Raw genomic sequence first — 17,393 nt, 5'->3', positions numbered from 1 at the left:
GCAAAGCCATCACCTGGGTTTAATGAGAACGAGAAAAGTGGCTACCTCACAGCTGTGGCCCAAGAGCTGTGCTTAGCACTCCACCGAGGGGCCATATTGCCCCTCAGGAGAGCCCCAGTCAGGCACCATCCTGGCTTCCTGACTGGAAGCAAGGGTATGAAACAGAGAGCTTAGGAGTGACTGTTGAAGATGTGGTAGGGACCAGTGCTAAGAGATTCCAGGCACTCCAGCCTTGTGTTACTGTGTATGCATGGTGCTGCTGCTAATCTCTACAAAAGGCTGCCACACCCTCTAGAATTCACTGTCACCTTGTGTTACGTTCGCAAGGCTTTCATCCTCATTGTTTGATTTTAAATTAACATGAAATTTGCAAGAATTGGCTTCTTAGTTACTTCAGTGAAGCCCAGGGTGATCTAGGTGTCAAAAAAAGGTAGCAGTCCCTACCCTGAAATTGTGCAGTTACTTTTCTATTCCAACTAGGGCAGCAATGTTGTTCCTCATGCACCTCATACCTCAAATGCACAGCCAAGGCTTTCTATGTTGACTGTCTGGAAGTTTTCTGGAAATAAAGCATATGCTATTTATCCCTGGCGTACTGAGCTCTAGCAGCTTCTAACTTCTGGTTGTCAAAAGGTTGCTTCTTTGTCAACAGCTCCACGCCCAGCCTGCATTCCACCATCCAAAGAGCCTGGTGTACAATACAAGATCAAGGCGCAGTGGCCTTCTGTGGCTGAAAGTTTGAAAAGCTCCCATATGCCCACTCCACATCTGCCTAACGGAGAAAGGCATTTTCCACACTAACACCAGGACTAATACTTGGTTCTAATGGTTTTAGTTAAATAATCAAAATCATGAATATTATGCAGCTATAAATTCAAGCAAATCTGATCTGCTCTACCGCCAGCCTGACTCCCTTGTGTACAAAGCCTCATAGAGTTCCAATTCTCTTATCTTTCTAATGCTTGAGATGGTGTGTGTGTGTGTTTTCTTAAAGTCTTTTACAGTTGCTTGGTATTTACAATCTGTAGGGGAAACTCATTCAAAAGTATTATGAGACCAGCTTATCTTCAAATCAGAGTGTTGTCTGATTTCTGAGCATTGGTTTGCTTTTTGTAAGGTAAATTGATGAGGGTACAAGAGGGCTTTGCAGCCCAGGCTTCAGAGTTTCTAAACCTCTGGCAGGTTAAACTGGAGAGTAGGATAAAGTGGCCCCCCTTCCCCTGCCAAAAAAATAAGAAAAAACGGGAAAATTGCATCAAAACTCCCAATGAAGAGAGTAAAGGAATTCAGGACTGAAAGCTGAGCTACCAACAGAAACATGTAATCCTGTGCTTAAAAGGTATTTTCTCCCTTAGGACTCAAATGTGCTCCAGTGCAGTCAGAGGGTAAATCAAAAACTATCACAAAGTTTATATATAGTGAGCGCATGAGTAGATGTGACAATAGGGAAGAATAAACAGAGCTCTCTGGCAAGAAATCCTCGCAGGGAGTCACCAAATAATGGGGTAACCTGTCAGGGTGCCATGAAGGCTGGTGGTTCACCAAGTGGGCTGGGCAGGGCCCATCTAGCATCCCAGTGGGAGCATGGCAGTGGGGCACTGGGGCAGCCCCAGCTCCAGGCACCTGACACATCCCTTGGGACAGGGGCCATGGCCAGGCAGGGCAGGGCTGTGGGGAGATGCTGCCTGGCCCTGCTGCTGCCTCGCTAGGGTAGGGGCTGACAGTCTGGGGCTGGTGTGGGGGCCTCAGCCTGGGCCTGGACAGGGACAGGTGAAGTGATAGAGCCTTTGGGGCCATGAGAGGAAGCATCTGAATCAGCCTACTTGGATTTTCAAAAAGACTTTTAATGATGTTTCTCAGTGTAGGCTCCTAGGGAGCCTGAGATAAGAGGGAAAATTCTTTCATGGAGAGATGATGAGATGGAAGGTAAAAAAATTCTAACTGTTAGGCATAAATGATCAGTTCTTACAATGGAGAGAAGTTACCAGACTTCCAACATATTCATAAATATGCTGAGAAGGAACTGATTAGTGAGGAGTTGCAGTTTTTTACAATAGTGCTGGTACAGATGAGCAACAGCAGTGTGAAAACCACAGAAGTGAGTGATAACGTGACAGGTTAAGCTCAGTGTGAGTGGAAGCTGCCACACGGTGAGTAGAAAACAAGCTCCTGGCTTTATAAGCACAGCACTGGACAAGCGTGACCACTCAAGAGCAAGGTCTTAAAATGCTGACAGAAAATATTGACATGATACTCAGCAGTCAGAAAAGCAGCTTTGTATCAGGAGCTGTTCAGAAGGAACCAACAGCAAGCCAGGGTATTGCTGTGCCCCTGCATCTGATTCAGTCCCGCCTCAGGTGTCCTGTCTCCCCACCATGAAAGGGATGCACCAGAGCTAGAAGAGGATCCAGGATGGCTGCTGTATGCGTCATCACAGTGTGGGCTCAGATTCCCTGTCCAGAGAAGGGATAACTGGGTCACTGAATCATAGATAGCTTTAGCAATGAAGGGAACTGAACATTTGCCATTGTAGTTAGAAATGAAATCTAGGGGGCATAACATGAAGCTAGCAGGTTGTGGATTCAAAGCAAACTGAAGTAGCTCGACGCCTGCCATGTATTAAAGCCTTGGACTCTTGCCATAGGATCTTGTGGATGCCAAATGTTCATATTAGTTCAAGAGAAGTATGGACAAGTTCATGGAGGAGAAGTCTTTGTGCAGCTATTAAATATAACAGACAACCTCTGGCTCAGGAAATGCCTGCGGCACAAAGTGTTGGAGCCTGGCAAACTATTCTGGGAAAATATGCTTGCTCTATTCTTACACTTCTCTCCAGGCATCTGTTTTTTGGCTACTGTCAGATAGACCATTCAGCTACACAGACCTTTTGTCAGCGTCTGTTTCCATATTTCGATATTGTCTCAGCCTATCCTTGACAAAGAACACACATTTACTTCTCAGCTGCAGTACCGTAAGAGATCCTCAAAGTCCTTCAATCTAAATATTTTTGGCAGCCTCTTTTCCAAAATGCTTATGCTTCAGAGTCTGGTCAGGAGCTAACATTCTCCTCTATTGACTTTCATGGAAGTAGGCACTGGAAATTTTCCTAGGGGCTGGGTACTCTGCATATTTAGGCACTATTGCAACAAAAGTGTCTCTGTATCTGAATCAAAAAGGATACAGGTGCTTTGCTTCATAAATCATTATGCGCCTGCCTTAATGTTGTGTTTCTGTATAGTTTTCCCCAGTGTGAGTACAACTAATTTTCTTTCTATCTCTTGCCTACTAGCTCCTGAATCAAGTGGAAGCCAAGTTGGGCTTCTGGACTTGGTAAGGGGACTCTCAGCACGTGGAGATTTTCTTTCTGAGTGCCATTTGCAGAATTTATGGTGACCTGTGGGGTTCCAGAGGTGGAGCCAGGGACAGAAAGTGAAGCCAAGGGCTGTCCTTAAAGTCAGTGGAAATAACACTGTGTAAATATTTGTTGCAGAAATCTCATGTGTCGAATAGTAGCTAAAAAAGAGACCAAGAGCAAGAGAAGTATAAATGGAAGAAGTGATCTGACAAACGTGAATGCAAGAGAAATTCCTACATGTTCTGCGTCTCAGCAGTGTAACAATGCCCAGTGCATGAGCCATGAGTAAGTTCCTATAGCTCTGTGGTGGAGCCTTGCAAACTTCTCAGATGCAAAGCTGTGACAATGCAATAAAACACCGGTGATTTATTTTAGTTTTCAGTTTCATTGCTTCCCATTTTCTATGAAGGAACCTAATTCAGTGAAAGCCTACCTGTTACTGAGCTCAAGACAAAGGTAATCGAGAAATAACTCTTCTCAGTTTCTTAAGGGCCCATTTGAACAGAACAGGACAACAAAGCCATTAAAAACAAGAAATAGACTTTGTTTTCCCCTTTCTCCCGCAAAGGTATCTCTAGTAGCAGATCTGGTGTAAGCTGGCAAATATGTCTCTGTTCACATCTGCTTGGGAGAGAGACTGGCTGAAGGTGAGCATTTTTTTGTACCCTGCTGGACTCCCACAAGTGGGGAAGTGAGACTGAAATAGCCAGTCACAAAGATACGCTGCTTTTTAGGTTTCTCTCATTCCTCTCATCTATAGGGAGTATTTGGCACCCTCCAGAGGTCTTGATTCCTTCAGGATGGCTGTGCTGTATCTTCATAATTGACACTAGAATTTGCCTGCAGCATCTGCTCAAGCAGAGAAATTTTTCTGCTTCCTTTTATTTGCTTTTAAAAGGATCTAACCTTTCCGATAATTTCAGACACAAGAGGCCATATAAGTGCAGCTTACTGATCAGTCAGTTGTTTAGCAATATTTAAACAATTGACTCCGGAAGCCAGGGCATGACCAGTGAACAGATTTGGTCCAAATTACAGTCACCAAGAGGCAGTTCATAGCTGTGTTACTCCCAGACTTGCCTGAAGGAGGCAGGAATGCTGTTCAAATCAGCGATGCACAGTCGATCCTCTCTTCTTAAAAGCTTTTGCCTACTACTGGCCCTGGGCCCACACAAATACCCAAACACAGCAAGGAATATAAACTCACAAGGGTCTCAGCTTTCATAATATGACTAAGTTGTTTTGATTTAAGAGTGCTGTTCTTGCCAAGACTGGAAAAAATAAGTCCATTCTCTTCACGGCTGGATGTCAAAGTACACCAAGGTTTTCAGACAAATGTCCCGAATGCTCTCACTTACAGATTGGACCAAGACTTGAATGCTGGAGAACTTAACCCTTTCTTTGATACTGTGTTTAGGGAAACCTGCAGAAAAGCAAGAAAGACAAGACTACTGTCAATCTAGGCTAAAAATACATCTAAATTGATGGGGAATCATTTCTTTTTTATCATTCTCTTCTGAGGCCAAAATACACATTCATTTGTTTAGGGCGCCATTAGGTAGGGCGCAGAGCATTGGCAATGCTTGAAAGCAAAGTAGGAGGATGGACAGTAACACTGCAGTAGGGTCAAGTCCTTGCTTTGTGCATGGCTGAGATCATCCATACATTTTAAAAAGAAAAGAGAGAGAAAGAGAAGTAAAAGTGCATGCAGAATTACAGTGATGATTTTAGAGTACTAAGACACTACTTGTAATACTCTTGGACTTCTCTTAATGTTCTCCATGAAAATTGCCTACAGTCCCGTGATTCTTTAATGCACTTTGTCCCTTACTACACAGGACATGGATAAAACATGTAAGCAGTCGTGCTGATGCTTAAACATATTGTGTCTTCTTTAGGATCATCAATAACTGGTCTGTGCTAGATAATCTCAGCCTTTTTTTTGTTTGTTTTCTAATATGATGTGCTTCCTTGTAATGTCCTTACAGCTTAATGTAAACATAGGCTCATATTGCAGGAACTCATAGCTGTACAGAGCAGCAGTTTGCACAGAGACCTGTCACTGAGATAGAATCCACACATTTTTGTATTCCTGGCTTGTACTTATTCCCCAATAGTTTCAAGAAAAGTGTTAGATCAAGGGCTCAATATATTTGTCCAAACATGGGTATTCAATGCCATGACAGACATGCTGTGCTGTCCAGCTACCCACAGGGCTGGCAGGGTGAGGCAGGCCCTGAGGAAGACTCCTGCCCTTAGGGGGACAGGCAGGTGCTCTCAAGCATTGCCAATGGTTTGAGATGTCCTTAACTCAGCAAGCACGCTTCCTAAAGTTACAGGGAAGATCTCTGTGGGATTCCTCAGGCTTTTCGCTGGGCCACAAGGCTGGATGTGGCTCTGAGCAGCCTGGTCTAGTGGTTGGCAACCCTGCACATAGCAGGGGGGTTGAAACTAGATGATCTTTGAGATCTTTTCAACCCAGGCCATTCAATGATTCTATGATTCTATGACTGGCTATGCTGACAATTACAGAAATGACTGTCACATGAGCCTGCCAGCAATCTGTAATGCTGGCTGCCACCATTATTATGCAAATATTTGCTCTTAGAGAAAGTACAGTTCAGATTTCCTTTTCAAAACCAAAATGTTTCTGATGTTTAAATTAAAAAAAAAAAAATAGACACCCTAGCTGTTGCTGCAGGTCCAGTAGGCCCCTCTCTGGGATGTGAATGAAGGAGTCATCTGAAACCACTGCACTGGCTCTGTCCCCAGCCGAAGGGGAGGGGATGTTGAGTCATAGTCTGGGAATCGCTGAGGATATCCTAACACCTAAAATAGCCACGAGGACACAGCTCCGCTCTGTTCTAGGTCCTGCCATTTAGCTGCTGAAGAAACAGCATCTCGTGTAGAGTCCAAGTTACAGGAGGAAACGCAGAGTTGGTTGCACCTTGCAGCTGGGTTCTGGCTTCTCTGAAGCACTGCCCAGTGATGCTTTATGTCTCAGAGTGCTTCTGAGGGTGCTGTGAGGGACGGGACCTGCAGGGCCTGAAGCCCAGAGCCCGGTGCTTTTTTTTCTTTTTTTTCTTTTTTCCTTTTTTTTTCTCTCCTGCTTTTACAGTGGCTTTCACATCCAACCTTATTTTTTTTATTTCAAAGATGCACACATTCTTTTCACCAAACGGATGCTCTAAAGGTCTCTCAGAAATCCTTGATGTTATCTACTTTTTCTCTCAGCAGGCCATACTGGAAAGATTTTACCATAACCCGTTAATGGCACACATGAAAGAGGAGCAAGAACATTGCTTTCCATGGTTTCAGACTATCAAACACTGAGAGCTATCTGCCAAATGGTATCACTTTCTGTAGCTACAACAGTTGACAGATCCTTTGCAAGTTAGGGCTGGTTTGTGTGGAAAAATCTGGTGGCTGGTGACAGCATTAAACTAATTTACTTTTGTTTTGAGTATGAATGCCTTCCTGTAAAGCAGTCATCCCAGTTTGTTACTCAAGGTGAATGATTCATGTGAAAATGATAAATGTTTGTATTGAATTGTGGCATGTGTGAAACTCCCTGAAAGCAGAATCAGTTATAGTTGCTAAGCAACAGCAGTTACTTAAAAAAATAAAATAAAATAGGGATGCCTACTGCATCCTCTTAACGTGCAGGAAGCGTATCGTCTTTTATTTTGTTTCAAAGAGGTGTTAATAGGTTATTTTGCAGAGAGAATTATTTCTCATCTCTCTTGTTCCAGCCTTGCTAATAAGATCTCCTAATGAACATGATTATCAAATTGCCATTTCACTTAAGTAGTAGAAATAACACTAAATGAAGCCACGCATTGTCACAACAGTGTTGGATTAAAAGCTGTGGCTGCTACAACAGCCCATTCCCATATTAGGCAGTTTACTTCATTAGGAAAAATCATGTCACTCCTTACAAGATACCTTATGTTTAAAATACCAAATTATACAAGTACCAGACAGGGTATGTAATAAACATAAAAAACATTGTGTGCATGGCTTCTAAGTGTTCGTGACAATTGTGAAAATTAGATTCTGCTGTTTGCATTTCTTGTAAAGCTGCTCTGTGGGCTTCTGCTACCTGTGTCTGGCTGAGAAAGACACCCTTGATGAGACAGGAGAGACTTCTTCCTGACCTGAAGTCTGCAAGCAGTGGTCCTTGAGCTGATCTTTGCAATCTGAACGTTTCCTCTGCTGAAGACATGTTGATATGAAGTGAGCTGTTTCAGTTCTACATATCCAGAAGTGTACTGTGTATTGTGGTTTTACCAAATCCACCCAGATACAGGTAACTTGGGATGAGAACACAGTAGCTTCACTTCCAGTTGGTGAAGAGCTTATGGTTCTGTATCATGAGTAACTGCATCTTTTTGCCAAATTGTATGAAGTTTCATATTAATAGGAGCTCACAATTCATTGCTCGCCTAGTGTGTGAAAGGAGCATATGTAGTACATGCATTTATCTTCATCAGGTATCCAAGGAGTGGCATTAGTTAGTGTCACAATTCTTGATTTTGTGACAATGCTGTTGTATTTCCTTATAGCCTGAGCAGATTCACAGTACACAGCACTATTTCATACTGAGGCATGCCGTTACTTCTTGGCCTACTATTATTGATAACATCTGTCTCGTTATTGTAATCTAGTTCTCTGCTGCACTGGCAGCCAAGAAATGTGGTGCTTCGGGATCAAAACTTTTGCTGGTTGAATTCTTGAAAAAAAAAACACAGCTTTTTTTAGATGAAATTATTTGAATCTCCATGAATTGTGAAATGAGATTAATTGCACTGATGCAGAACTAAAGGATTTTAAAAGCAATTTTAAATCATTTTAAATGTTTCGATTTTTTTAATCTTGGGTTTGATACAACCTGTGTTGCATTCCCTTCCTCCTGACCTGCCCAACCTCCCTCCAAAAATGTCTCGGTTCACTGTTCAAACAAAAACACTTAAAAAAAACTCAATGAGATGATAGTAGCTTCCAAATAAAACATTTGGAGTTCATCAGCATGTATCATTTCACTGGTTTTAGTATGATTCATTTGGATGTATAGTTCTACTCTGTGAGCACTTTTTAAATTGTTTTCTCATAGTTCAAGATAAAACAGAATTTAAAACCTGCAGTGTTTTACAGGAATATGGCATTTGAACCACCGTGTTTGCTCTTTCCAGAAGATGTAGCATTCCTCTTGTGTAGATGGCAACTTGTAACACCTTTGTGAGCATTTGGAAATATAAAGGGCTGCTCCAAAAGTAATGCCTCCTATTTTATTGTGTTGGACCGTGACTTTAGAGGCAGATGTTGGCGATATGGCAGCAGAGATCGAACCTTCCCACCAGTATTCCATTGCATGTTGTTGCCGCATGAGAGATGGCAGCTGAGGGGCAGTCCGACAAAATGGTGCCTGACATGGAAGTGTATATAAAGCAAAGGTGTGTCATTGAATTCCCCCATGTGGAAAAAAAAAAAATAATAATAGAATCACAGGATCATAGAATGGCTTATGTTGGAAGGAACCCCAAGGATCATCAAGCTCCAACCCTTCTCCTGCAGGCAGAGCCACCAACCTCCACATATAATACTAGAACAGGCTGCCCAGGGCCCTGTCCAACCTGATTTTGAACACTTTCAGGGATGGAGCACCTCTCTGGGCAGCCCGTTCCAGCACCTCACCACTCTCTGTAAAGAACTTCCCCCCGACATCCAACCTAAATCTTCCTTCCCTCAACTTAAAGTCATTTCCCCTTGTCCAGCTATTATCTACCCTTTCAAAGATTTGAAAATTGCACCTATTGACATTCATTGACACTTACTGAATGTTTATGGAGACCAAACAGCTGATGAAAGATGGATTGTATCGGCAACAGTTTCCTAGCAATGTTGCTATCACAGTAGCCATGAAAGGCTGGGACACCTCTGCTGGTGCAAACTGTTACAAGCATGGCACATAAGCTCTTGTTCATCACTCGCCAAAATGCATAGCTAATGGTTTTGACTATGTTGAAAAATAGTGTTTTGGAGCAAAGAACTTGCTCTGTCAAATAGTGTTATTGTGCTCTTCGTATCTGCTGCAGTTTCTACAGAAATAAATAGGAGGCGTTACTTTTGGAGTGAGCCTTACAGAAAAGTCAGTGGGTAATATTCCTGGTAGTCTGAAGCAATGATGGGAAATTGGATCAAAAGTGGAAGATTTTGCATGTTACTGTGGACTGTAATCCTTTCCTGGCCAAGCCCACGGTTGCTTGACAACTCAGCTCGCACCCTTTTAATATCATTTCAGCTCCCACCGTGATCCTGATCCCTGCTAAGCCAGCGGCGAGCTGTCGGGCTCCATCTACACTTCCTAACTATCCTGGCTTCTCTTGGAATTTTTGTTAATAAAACCAGCTCATTGAATGTAAATCTCCCGGAGCGAGGGCTCACTCAGATAAGGCGGGAAGAACACCCGGCTGGAGCCGGCCCCGCTCAGGCCGCTCTGCTGCCGGAGGGAGGCTGTCAGGCCGGCTTTGCTGGGCAAGAGCTCCGCCTAAGGGAGCAGGACTGAAGTCTTTCCTGAGGCAACGCAGCAAGTGTTGTGCGAGGAGGGGAAAAGCCACCAGGGTTTCTCATGCTCCACGTGAGAAAGAAAAGGTCTGACCGTGCTGTAGCAGGTGTGTTTCTGAATGATACGGTACATTCTTGCCTGTTGTAAGCTTCCTTGAGACGTGTGAGAGCTAGGAACTGCTCTGACTCTGTCATCCTCTGTACAGATAACTGCTCGTGATCTTCGCCATCACCATCAGCAGCACCATTTCCCCTGCAGCGTTCCTGAAGTAAACATCTCCATAATAGGTATGAAAAAACTCCCGAGGGAAGAGAAGCATATATTGTCACACGGGCATGTTTCCTTTGCTTGCTTTCAGCACTGTCAGTGTTACGTCCTTGCAGCGGTCCGATTAATTGCTGGCCCTTAGCACGATGAGCGCACCCCCACTGGGCTGCCAGCTGGCAGGATAAGCTCACTGTAGCATAGAAGTGCTGCCCATCCCTGCGATGGGCAGCTCTGCTTCCCTGCCTCCATCTCACCTCTGCGACCTACTGACCACCTCAGGAAGGTTCAAGATTCAGATCTCCCTATCTTGCTTGTGCTGAGAAGGGCCTTCCTGTGCAGCTAATGGCATTGCCTTAATTAACCTGACTTGAAGAGGGCACCGCGCAACAGCAGAATCAAATGAATGTTCTTTTTCGTGAACAAATTGCAGGCAATTTAGGTAGTGGAATTGCCTATGCACCTGATATTCAATTACATCAGGCTCTAGAGGAGAAAACACTTATCAAGCAAATTGGATATCATTTTGCTGCTCCAGGAGCACACACACGGCTGCTGATGTGCAGTGGGAAGCGATGAGCTGCTGGTTTCTTACAGGCATTCACAGCAGCGCCCATCCTCTGTTCTGAGCTTGGAGAGCACAGGCAAAGTGGTTGTGGCAAGTGCCATCTGACCAAAACTTGTCCTCTTTCTTCTTTTGGTGATGGGGAATGAATTCTGTGTCCCCACTGAGACAATCCTGCTGTGATGTGAGGCAGTCCAAATCTCAGACATTTGGTTTCAGCCCCTACATCAGGCAACAGCTTGCCATACACGTTCGTTTTACTTTACAGACCAGCTCACCTGGTGCTGTGTCATTTATCTGTTCCTAAGATTGTTCTCATTACTTTCAGGCAAAATGACTGAGGATTGCACAGGATACTGTGCCTTACTGAGTTCAGATTTTCTTCAGGTATTGGGGATAAGCAAATGTGTGCATAAATGCTGGGAACCCAGTCCAGGCCTCATTAAGAAGCTCCTTGGACATCAAATAACCTGATGTGCTTGTGGACTGCAAAAAACTGAACTTTGGCTTAAAGATATTGCCAGTGAGGAGAACTTCGTTGTGGGAAGTTACCCATTCGCCTCTTATTTGCATGTACTGTTGCCCACATTATCCCTACTTAGTTCTCAAATGCCAATTTATAACAGCTGATCTATGGGGAAAAGAGAGGAAGGCTGCCGCACCTCCAGTCCTCCAACACTGTGGACTCTTGCTGTCCTCTAATTTCTCTCTTCTCCTGAAGCTTGAGCTCCATAGGAACAAAGCAGGCTCTGAGCACTGTATCTGATAGAAGAACAGACTTTCAATCCCAGAGCAGCATTTACTGTCCTGGTGTAATAATTTTGATTTCTAGAGAATTAATGTTAAGTAGGTTGAAGTAGGCAAAAAATAGCCTCTGATGTAGCACAAGTATTTCACTGTCCCAAAGTGGGGTAGCATAAAGAAGGCTGGAGTTTTACTATTGTTTCTTGGCAGGTGTTGCTGACACCTGCTGAGCTCACCGTGATGAGGACAACCGATGCTCTCCCTGACACTGGAAGATGGCTGACATGGGTTTTACCTGGTAAGATAGAGGGAGAGTTATCTGGGTTAATCAGCTAGAGTTGTGCTCTGCTTGCCACCACCAAAAGTCATTTTCATGCCATCATTACATTCTTTTAGGTTTGTGTGTTTTAACCCTTCAGCTTCCTCCAGAAATAACAGTTAGCCATAATGGGTGGTTTTGCAGTGCACACAGAGAAACTTGGAGTATAGTGCTTCTGTCTTCTCATGTTCAGAAACAGAGAGCCTCTCTGGGCTCAGGAATTTCTGAGTCTTCTTTAAATAAGCCTTGCACGTAAATATCCTGTGATTTAATAAAGGCACTGCAGAAAAATGTAATCTCTCCTACTTAATATTTCTCTCTTCTACTCTAACTTGTCCTTTAAATAACAGTATGCAGCTCACAGGCATTAATCTGTGAGCTTCTGAACTGCAGAAAAGGACAACAGAAATGACTGCTCACAAATAGAGTTATCCCCTTTTCCAGATACCATCAAAGTTTATTTATCTGATTCACAGATGAGACAGAGGTTATAGTTTGTATACCCCTGTGGGAAAATTGTTATTGTTTTTATAGCATATCTTTTAGCTGATTGCACATACTGCCTCATAAAACTGCAAGCACACACAGGAGAAGTGTTTGTATCAGCTCTGTGATTTCCACTCACTTGAGTGCACACCTTGTGCAAGTTCTCTATCAGCATGTCCCCTTCCGCAGTGTCCCATGATCTTCTAGAATAATTTGTTTTCAGTTTACCTATCAGTAAGTGAAAAGGGGTTCTCTTTTATGCAACTGGAAGAATATTGGATAGCAGCGCACTTCTGCTCTGAGGGTTAAAATAGTGTTACTGCTGGCTTCTGTGTGCCAGAGCAGCACCGCAGGCTGTACTTCTGCAGAGGAAGCTTATGCAAGACGATGAAAGGTTACAGAGAGGAGCCAAAGTGCTAAGGTTTCTATGATTAATAATCACCTACTGCCTGTTCCACATTACCAAATGCTACTGAACATAATGATACCTTCAGCGTAATGAATTTCCCGCAGCTCATCTGAAAATCTCTTTATCTGGATGTGTTGGCTGTCCTCCACTTTGGCTGAGCAGAACTGTTTCGTCACTGGGAAACCACTTGAGAATTCAAGTTGAATGGGACAAAAGGAAAAAAACAAAAATCCCAGAGAGCAAATGACAGCCCAGTTTGAAAGAGACTTCATGTATGCAGAGAGGACCAGGCTGGCAAAAGCAAAAATGCTGAAGCTCTGGTATTTCTGTGTAAAATTACAGATGACTGTTTTGCAGGGAAGGCTTTATAAAAATCCATAATTTATTTTTCCTTTTTTTTTAACCTTTGAAGCAGGCTTTAAAATCATAATCACTGCCTTCATATTTCTTTTTAAGATCCTGTATACACCTACAGTTACTATTTATGTAATAAGGAAATAACTTCATCTTAGTCTGTTTTTAGGTTTGAATATAAGGCCTTAGGATGACCCCCACCCCCTGGAATGTTCCCCCTGTAAAACGGTTGTGTTTGAATGTGTGCAGCAGAAACAGGATTTCAACATGCCGGTATGTTTCTGTGAATGTTTTCCTGGAAGCAGTGAGCCTGTTTGGCTGAATCTGTGCACATCTCACTACACTCTATACATTTACTTATTGAATTAATTGAATTCAAACAAGCATCAATATGAGATCCATGTTTAGTAAAAGTGTAATACTATCCTTGTGCTTTAGAGTGCGGATTCTGTTCTATTACATTATGTTACATTCAGGTTGGCTTTAAAAAGCAGAGGCCCCTTTCGATATGCTATGTGTATGCAGCAAGAAAGCTGTATTTTAAAATAAAAACAAAAACAAACAAACAAAAAAAAAACAAAAAAAAAACCCTAAGAATCTCAAAGGGGGGGGATTGGGGTAAAGAGAAGCAAAGTGAGTGAAAAGTCATTGGGCAAGCTTGGATGAAAGCCTCCATTCCTGTTTACCCATGCTCCTTTCCATCAATAACTTCTTTTTCCTGCATTGCCTTGGCCAATAACCAGCTGAACTGAAGAGGTCTGAAGCTAAGCCTGTGAGTTTTTCAGCTAGATAATGGTTCATGCTCTTGGTGTGCTTGCATGCGTGGTTTGTGTGGGGGGGTTTGGGGAGTTTTTGATTGTTTGTTTTGTAAATATACAATTGCCAACCTTGCTTGAAACTTAAGAATGGAATTATATGAATATATATGTATTTTTAAGAATTGTCAGGCAACAGGCATCAAATTATCCTCAAATGTGAATGGAAAGCACATGTGAGACAAATTTTAATTAAAAATGTTGAAAACCAGAATTGGCAATTTTTCCAAGGACAGACTGGCACTGGTAAAAAAAAAATGCTCTGCAACCCAATCAACAATTTTCTGTTTTCTTGTGTCTGATTGAGATTTACAGTGAAGGAAGTTGCTGAATTCAGATGAGGATAACCAAGATGCTCCTTACTGGCCCCTCTTGCAGTTGATGGAGATTTTTTCATGGCTGGAAGACAGCATCATGTGCACCACGGGGTTCAGAATTGTCATATGCTATTTTACATCACATCCCAAGGGTATCAGATAAGTTGGTTATGAACCACAGTAAATACTGTACATGTGGCAAAAAGAACCATTGTCCATTGGATGCAACATTTAAACAGGAGTATGGCCTCTAAAAATGGCCCAATTCTTTCTAAATGTTCAAAAAGCTGCTCTGTAGTATAATTAAATATTAATGCTTCACCAAAAATACATTTTCTAAAACTGGAAGTGCTGATCATCCCAAGTGTATTTTAAATAATCTCTGTCCGTGTATTTTTCACTCGAGCTGCACATTTAGAAGTGGTTTCCATCTTGTGGTGTTGACATCTGGGAATCTTTATAACAACTTCTATGAATATAGAATCAATAATGTGGTTCCTCTCAGTAATGTTCTTATCTAGAAAGATATGTAGGAAGTATTATTCACCACGCGGTCAGCGCAGGTTCCTCATTTTCAAACAAACTGTAGGTAAAGAGACCATCAGAAGACAAAAATTGAATTACAACTCATCTTGAAGATGAATTGCCCTGCCTTCCGAAGGATTCATTGTTTTATCATACGTGAAGAGGAAACAATGAAAATGGGAAAGGGGAGGGAGAAGTCAATACAGAAATACGAAGCAACTACAAAAGGTCCAGGAATCTGGAAGCATCCATATGTGGGCTGGCTTATACCCTACTCAAAAGAAATGGATGTCCTGTTGATATGGAAAAAACTTTTCTTTTTCAGGCAGCTCTGCAGTTTAATGCATACTACAGATTGGAGGGCAAGGGCCACACAGCAAATCAGCTTTGTAGGTTCAGTGTTCTCTGACAGCCTCACCCCAAAATGAATTTCCAGTTTGTAAAGGGATTTGGTAGCTTGCATTGGTTTTGCATGGAAATTTATTTTATAATGGAATGCCTAGCAAGGCTTCATTTCTTTTCTGATCTGCTCAGAAATAGAATAAGAGTTTAATACAGGGGTAAGATAGCAGTGGTTGAAGAATCCTTAGAAACAATTTTTTAAATACTTGAATTAGTTTTGTGACACATAAGTTGTTCAAAAGATTTTTTATGACATAAGGCCTTGCAACCTCCAGGACAGAAAGGGAAAGCATAGCAGCATGTTCAATACTTCTTAGTTAAAGAAGGAATTGAATGCCGTCTTCCTGTGGCATGGAGGACGGAGCTAATGATGGAGCTGCTGGGTGTCTCATCTCTCACGGTGTTCCTTGTCATGCTCAGTCTGACAGAGAGGCTTTGAGAGTATTTCCTGCAGGTGGCCCAACATGGGAAGGAGGAAGAGGACCTCAGCAACCTTCAGTTTGTGGTGGCAATTACACGTAAGCTTTGCTGTGTTGCTCCTTGTAAGTGATGAGACTTGGGCAACTCTCATCAGTGGGACCTCCATGGCAATGACCAAAGTGACACATTCCTGGTGTGACAGCTGAACAGAAATGTTTTAGACTTGCATTAAAAAGACAGCAAGGACTTACCTACCCAGAGGGGCAGTATTTTGGTACCTGAGATAATTAGCAGACTCTCTCAAAGCTCATTATGAGCAAATCAGGTTACCTTCACCACAGATGAGGCTCAAGGTTTAGTGCTAGGTCCAGGGATTTTCCTATGGGCAGGTGTGAGCCAGGCAGCTCCCTGCCACGAGGGTGGGGAGAGGTGGGGAGGACAAATTGCTGTGACAGAGCACTCAGGAGCTGCAAACTGCCACACTGAAGTTTGTTGTCTCAGAGCAGAGCCTGTGAGTCAGGACTGGCAGCCACCAGGTATAGGATAAATCGGAGCAATGGAAATTATGTGTAAAATGCAGTGTATGTGTACAGAAAATCAAAATGTGTTCTCAAAATCAAAACTGCATCCTCCGATTATAGCCAATGCCCACACACACAGGGATTATTAATTACATCCCTGTTAAAGTGATGGCTGCTATGTACACTGTATGGGGCTGCTGCATCACGGCCTGAACCTCTGATTGATCACCTGAGGCGAGCAATGAGTCAGCCACGGGAGCACAGGTGAAGGCAATTCACCTGTGCTGCAGGAAAGGGTGGAGCCTGGCTCCACCTCTCCTTGACCCATTTAAGAGCTGACTGCTAGTGGGGATGGATCTCTTCTGGAGATCCACTCTACTGGAGTTTCCCTTGCAAGCTGAGGTTACAGGTGAGCGTACCTATCATTTCTGTTTCTTGCTTTGGTGTAATAATATCATAGCTAAGCTCTCTATTATACCTTAATATCTGTATATTTGTTAATTGTACGATATACTGATGCTAGTGAAGGCCAATGGTCAGGAGAAATCTGGTTTGAGTTGTATGATAGTTCAGATGATAGTTCTTGATGATAGTTCAGACAACTTGGGACATCAGGAGGCTGATGGCCACATGCATGGGTCACCCTCAGGAGACTCAATGCACCCAGCCACTTCTGCTCTCCTGCTCATGGTAAAGCCAGTTGCGGTGGGGTCAGGAAGGACGTCCCCAGGTCGCAGTTGGGTGCTGAGCAGAACTGTCTAGGTGTATCAAGCCTCACCCCCTTTAACTCTTTTCCTGATAATCAGGAAGCCTCAAACAATAGAAGAATGCCTATCCTCCTCACTGGCAGAGGCTTGTTCCTGCCTCCTTGCACATTTTGCATTCGATTAAAGAGGAGTTATTTAAGTTTTCCATTCTGAGACAGCTGGAGGATGTCTTTCAAAGGAAGCAGTTCCTGCATGCAGGAATGCCATTTGCTCTTACCAGAAAATTCTCCATGATGGAAAGCTTCCCCTAGACTGAGTAGGGGAATGGTCAGTGGATAGTAAAAGACCTGCATATGTATATTCCAACATTACAGTGAACATATGATTTGTGCCGTGCCCAGTGCTGTCATTGCTTTCCCCACCCAGAAATGGTAGAAGGGACAAGCAGTGTCTGAAGCCCGTGAATGCTTTGGAGGTGCCTGTGATGATTTGTAAACAGATTCAAGGGTAATAACTGATCAACGCCGTTTCACCACCTGTTTCCTCTTGGCACTAATCCCAGCCTACCGCAGCCTCATCTCAAGTGGCATCTGCTGGGATTATTTCATGGCCCCCCGCCATCCCC

General features: G+C 43.1%; 1 long non-coding RNA gene across 1 annotated transcript; it reads left to right on the top strand.

The window, feature by feature from the left end:
- Positions 1 to 9,281: 9,281 nt before the first annotated feature.
- On the top strand, positions 9,282 to 17,393 carry LOC116216443 (uncharacterized). Its single transcript, XR_004159178.2, has 3 exons — positions 9,282 to 10,026; positions 10,126 to 10,207; positions 11,704 to 17,393. It is a non-coding gene; the product is annotated as an uncharacterized LOC116216443 (long non-coding RNA).

This window comes from Meleagris gallopavo, chromosome 3, assembly GCF_905368555.1.
Source record: "Meleagris gallopavo chromosome 3, MGAL_WU_HG_1.1, whole genome shotgun sequence".
Classification (NCBI taxonomy): domain Eukaryota; kingdom Metazoa; phylum Chordata; class Aves; order Galliformes; family Phasianidae; genus Meleagris; species Meleagris gallopavo.
Note: the sequence above shows the minus strand (reverse complement) of the source record. Positions and strands in the feature narration are given on the sequence as shown.